This window comes from Notolepis coatsorum (assembly GCF_963971535.1).
Source record: "Notolepis coatsorum genome assembly, chromosome: 7".
Taxonomy (NCBI): domain Eukaryota; kingdom Metazoa; phylum Chordata; class Actinopteri; order Aulopiformes; family Paralepididae; genus Notolepis; species Notolepis coatsorum.
In genome coordinates, this window is record NC_140171.1 from 13,610,625 (window position 1) to 13,616,624 (window position 6,000).

The following is a 6,000-nucleotide window of genomic DNA, read 5'->3' on the forward strand; positions in this document are numbered from 1 at the left end:
GTTATGTACATTGACCCCGCCAGCAGCGGGGGCGCCCGAGTGCTCTTAAAGGTGGTCCGCGTAACACTGAGTTACCAAGACAAGGTCATGGACACTTACGCCGTCCTTGACGACGGGTCAGAGAAGACCCTTCTCCTCGCATCCGCTGCGGCCCAGCTGGGGCTGCGGGGGAGCGAAAACCAGATGACGATTCGGACAATAAGAAGAGATCTAAAGACGATAAAGGGCGAGAATGTCTCCTTCACTATCGCAGCAAGCGGGCAGCCAGAGAGACGTATAGGATTACTAATGCTTTCACCAGCCAAGAAATAGGCCTGTCGCAGTACACCTACCCCATCGCCAAGCTGATGGATAAATATGTGCACCTGCGTCAACTACCTATCCCGCTCATAGACGGTGCCACCCCGACCCTGCTGATAGGCTCCGACCATGCAGACCTCATAGTCCCGATAGACCGGGTCCACACAGGGCCCAGAGGCTGTCCTGCAGCAGTCGAGACCCGCCTAGGATGGACATTACAAGGCCCCCTCGCTAAGTCTCTTAACCGAACAGCAGCCACTAGCTGCCTCCACTCCAGAGTGACAGAAGAAGACACCACCCTCCTACAGCATGTCGAGAGGCTATGGACACTAGAGACAATGCCCTTTAAGAACGAAAAGAAAGACATTCGTTCCAAGGAAGACATTTACGCCATAGCACTCCTCGAGCAAGGGACAAAGAGAGTCAAAGTCAACGGAGTGATGAGATACGCAACTCCACTCCTGAGGCGAGAGGGTATGCCCACCTTCCACGCCCCAAAAGAAGCAACGGAGCGGTATCTATTGAACACAGAGCGGCGCCTAGCCAGAGACCCCGCTCAAGAGACTGTGTACCGCGCTGAGATTAACAAGCTAATCACAGCGGGACACATAAAGAAAATTGACATTAAAGAGGCCGATCAGACGACCGAATCATGGTACGTGCCGCACCACAAAGTCCACCACAACGGCAAGGATCGTATTGTGTTCAACTGCAGCTACCAGATCGGATCACAAAATCTGAATAAAGAGCTCTTGCCCGGCCCAACACTCGGCCCCTCCCTACTAGGCGTGTTACTACGTTTCCGCCAGGACAAGGTGGCCATCAGCGGCGACATCAAAGGGATGTTCCTGCAGGTGAGACTAGTGGAGGAGGACAAGCCCTTGCTGCGGTTCCTATGGAGAGAGAGGATCGGGGATGAGCAACCAGCCATCTATCAATGGGAAGTCCTCCCTTTCGGAACCACATGCAGCCCATGCTGTGCTACGTTTGCACTGCAAAAACACGTCGCAGAGGACCCAGCAGCTGATGAAGAAGTCCGAAAAAGTGTAGAAAATAGTTTCTACGTGGACAACTGTCTGCAAAGCGTCTCGACGCCAGAAGAAGCCGAGGCCCTTCTACTCAAGCTCCGCGCCTCCCTGATCAAAGGCGGCTTTGATCTCAGGCAGTGGGCCAGCAGCGACCCGCAAGTATTGCGCAGCCTCTCCCCCGAGGACAAGGCAGCAAGCAGCGAGACCTGGATGGCGACCATCCCAGGAGAAGCCCAAGAAATGACATTAGGACTAGTCTGGCGCTTCAAAACAGACTCGCTCCATTATAAACACACACCCCTGACCAAGGAGCAGGGAAGGTCGACTGCACTACCGACCACCAGACGGAGTGTATACAGAACACTCGCCAGACAATATGACCCGTTGGGATGTATTCTACCTTACACCACCAGGGCAAAGATGATTGTAAGAGCGTTATGGGACAAGGACCAGGGCTGGGATGACCCCATACCCGAACACCTTGCATCCACATGGAGAGAGTGGGAGACGGAACTCAGCTCACTCCCAGGTGTTAACATACGCCGCAGCTACTTCCCACCCACAGTGAGGCCGGAGACGTGCCAGATGGACCTGCACGTCTTCAGCGACGCCTCCGAAGTAGCCTACGGCTCGGTGGCCTACTTGCGTGCCCGAGAGGAGGGAGGAGAAATACATACTGCCTTCATCCTGGCCCGCTCAAGAATAGCCCCACGAAAGCAACAATCTATCCCGCGTCTAGAGCTCTGCGCAGCCCTAGCAGGAGCGCAACTCGCCACGTTAATCCAACGTGAACTCACCATTCCGGTGCAAAGAACAATCTTGTGGTCAGACTCCACGACAGTACTCACATGGATCCGGTCTGATTCGTGCAGATACAAGGTCTTCGTGGGGGTCAGAGTCACAGAGATTCAAGATTTAACAGAAGTAGCAAGCTGGAGGTATGTGGACACAAAACACAACCCAGCTGACGTCATCACCCGGGGAATGTCCCTGGATGACCTCACCCGTCACAACCCATACAGTGACGGACCAGAGTTTCTCAAGCTCCCGGAAGAAGAGTGGCCTACACCCACCCCACGGGAGGCGAGTAAAGAGGAGGCCGAAAACAAGAAATCTGTGTTCTGTGGATTGAACACACTCGTCTCCACAGACCCCGACATAGACGATTGCCTCACCCTAGAGAGTGCGCAGCTAAAGACATTTCTGTGGCACCACCCAGAGGTTCAGCCCACTACTGACATTTCAGCAGCTGACTACGAAGAAGCAGAACTTCTTCTACTACAACGAGCCCAGAGAGACTCGTTCCCCGATGAGCTAGACTGTCTACAGGGAGCAAAGCCCGTCCCATCAGACAGCAGACTGCTCCACCTAGCACCCGAGAGCGACGCCCATAGTCTCATCAGAGTGGGTGGTCGTCTGCGGAGAGCCCCAGACTTACCGGATGACGTCAAGTACCCGATAGTCTTGAACAGCCGACACAAGGTCACAGAGCTGATCATAAAGAAATACGACGAGGATGTGCATCACGCCGGGGCAGAGAGAGTCTTCGCGGAGATCAGACGTCGTTATTGGATACTGCAAGGGAGAGAAGCAGTGCAGCGCTTCCAGCGAACCTGTCTAGACTGTCGTAAGTGGCGAGCGCAGCCCAGTATACCCCGGATGGCTGACCTACCTCCCTGTCGCCTCCGACTCGGCGACAAGCCCTTTCACTCCACCGGTATGGACTGTTTCGGCCTGCTGTATATAAAGAAAGGAAGAGGCACCGAGAAGCGGTGGGGTATTGTATTCAAATGCATGACCACCCGAGCGATACATATAGAACTCCTTCCAACCATGAGCACAGACTCATTCCTTATGGCCTTCCGAAGATTCACATCGCGGAAAGGCAAACCGTCTATATTGTTGTCTGATCACGGGACAAACTTCCAAGCTATGGGCCCAGAACTTAAGACCCACCTCGCTCCATCCCAGATTGACTTCCAGTTTAATCCCCCGAACGCACCTCACTTCGGTGGAACTTGGGAACGAGAAGTACGTTCAATAAAGACAGCCCTGTACGCCGTGCTTGGGGCCCAGACCGTGGCGGAAGAAGTCTTAATGACAGTCCTCACGGAGATCGAGGGAGTATTGAACTCAAAGCCCCTCGGTTACGTCTCAAGTGATGTAGCAGATGTCGACCCAGTCACCCCCAACACACTCTTGATGGGGCGGCTGGACCCCGCGCTACCCCAGACAATGTACAGGCCTGAAGAAGCGAACGGCCGAAGAATGTGGAGGTACAGTCAAGTATTGGCTGACAAGTTTTGGAACAGCTTCCTACTCCACTACCTACCGTCTCTACAGACCCGCCAGAAATGGGTAAAAGAGAGAGACAATTTGACAGAAGGAACAGTCGTCATGATTATCGACCAGTCACTACCCCGAGCTATGTGGCCGGCTGGCCGCGTAAGCAAAGTGATCACCGGTGCCGACGGAAAGGTCCGAGCAGCCGAAGTGCTCGTCCAAGGGCGGACCTACACCCGACCCGTGGCGAGGCTAATAGAACTGCCAAGGCTCCCCGATACTATCGATGACGACCATGACCCCATGACTTTGTGAACTGACTGACCCTCACAGCAGACATTGAGTAGTGGACAGTGCGGTTAATCTGTCTCTGCTTAGCTAATTAGGTGGGACTAATTAGGGGGCGGCTGTTACAAAGGATCAGATTAAACCGAATATATATATTTATTTATTGATATATATTGCATAGTATTTGTATATCGTTTGATATCCCTTGTATATTCCTTGTACATATACACGGAATATCCCTTTAGTCCAGCCCATAATATTTCATTCTCCTATTGGACAGTGGTCCACCGGCGCCAGGGACCGGCCCCCGGAGCCAAGTTCAAAGTCACCGACACGACATGTCTGTACTTGCCCGGCCCCTGCCCAGGGATACGGCGACAGAAATGAGAGTGGCACTATTTGTTCACCGTGCGTATAAATACGGCGCAGGTGAATGTAGAAGCCCCTTAGCCCCTTACCTCCGTACCCTTCGTCCATTTAGTATGTTACCCACTAAGTGAAGCCTCACCCACGATACAACGTGCGGTGAAGTATGGCCTGTTTGGCCTCAGAATAGAGCATCGAGACCGCGTGCGAATTAGTAACTGAATTGTCAGAGTTTGGCGCTATACCGTCGAGTGCGACATATTTCTATTGAGTCTTTAATAGTCTATTTGTGTATAGTGTATCGTGCGGTTAGAATTCTATAGTGACCAGCATCTCCAACGCTTTCTCGTATTAGCTAGAGTTCTTATCCAGGCTGGGCCGACCGCATGGCGCTTTCACCCGAGGAGACCTAGGCGAGAACCGTATGGACATGTACACTGGATTAATCTACCCGACGACTACATACCCCTTTGCGGCTGGAATATATTTGCTTTGGTCCTATGATTTATGGAGTGGATAATCGCCGACGCCTGCACGTGTTGGATTTACCCCGAGAGGAGTCAAGTCGAGTCGGCGCTCAGAGAGCCTGAGGCCGCCTAGCTTTCTTCACTGTAGAGCTACAGTCTACAAGAGAACCAAGCTGTATTCGTCTGTGGATCAAGAGACTACTGCACCGGCTTCTGTACCTGAAGTCTCCCTAGTCATCGTTGACCAGACGTCCTACTACCGACAGATCTTCTACCCCCTTGCTGGCTTACAACCAGTGGGAACCCCTTCCAGTATCTCCCGCTATTACTAGTGTACCATAGATATAATTCCCTAAGATTCAGGTTGTATAATTACCTCCTGCGTAACCAGAGAATGGACATTCGTTATTGATTTGCCTACGCATACTCCTTTGCCTTACAAGTGCATTCAAAGAATAATGTAAAGTATCCTATGTACCTTTTGCTCCATTAAATACTTGATTAATACCTTTGACTGGAACCGATTTCATTGTGGGCAGTGTTCATCATATTCATATATCGTGTACTGTATGGCCAGTAATTAAAGTACATAAAGCGGTAGTGGTTTAATGATACCATACTTATCAATACAGTCAGGGAATTGTACCCCTCAGTTACAATAATACATAATTAAAGTATTGTTTCTCTGTCATCGGTCGTCCTGGCTGCCTCCTCTAGTGTCAACACCACCATGTCTCCTCAGGTTGTGCCTCCTCTAGTGTCAACACCACCATGTGTGTCTCCTCAGGTTGTGCCTCCTCTAGTGTCAACACCACCATGTGTGTCTCCTCAGGTTGTGTCTCCTCAGGTTGTGCCTCCTCTAGTGTCAACACCACCATGTGTGTCTCCTCAGGTTGTGCCTCCTCTAGTGTTAACACCACCATGTGTGTCTCCTCAGGTTGTGTCTCCTCTAGTCAAGTCAAGTCAAGAGTTTTAATTGTCACGGCATACAGGTATACAATGAAATGCGGGTGGTCTTGCCCGCAACGATGTGCAATACAGTGGTACAACATATAATAGAATCAAAAATGAAAAAACAACATTGTGCAGTAAACAGGTAACAGGTAACATGGAGTGACATCTCGGTATCTGTACATAGTTATTTACAGAGCATATGGGACATGCTAGTTAGCTTTGGTAGTGCAATACACTGTTCCTGTTATTCTAATTTAAAGTGTCCTTTCCTTTGGCCATAAGTGTGCGTGTGTGCGACATGAGTGTGTGCCCGC

General features: G+C 51.2%; 1 protein-coding gene across 1 annotated transcript in view; it reads left to right on the forward strand.

Annotated features, from left to right (window-relative positions):
- Positions 1-6,000, forward strand: part of LOC311231519 (noelin-2-like) — a gene marked incomplete at both ends in the record, with an annotated part of 163,496 nt that overhangs the window by 116,524 nt on the left and 40,972 nt on the right. The window lies entirely within an intron of this gene.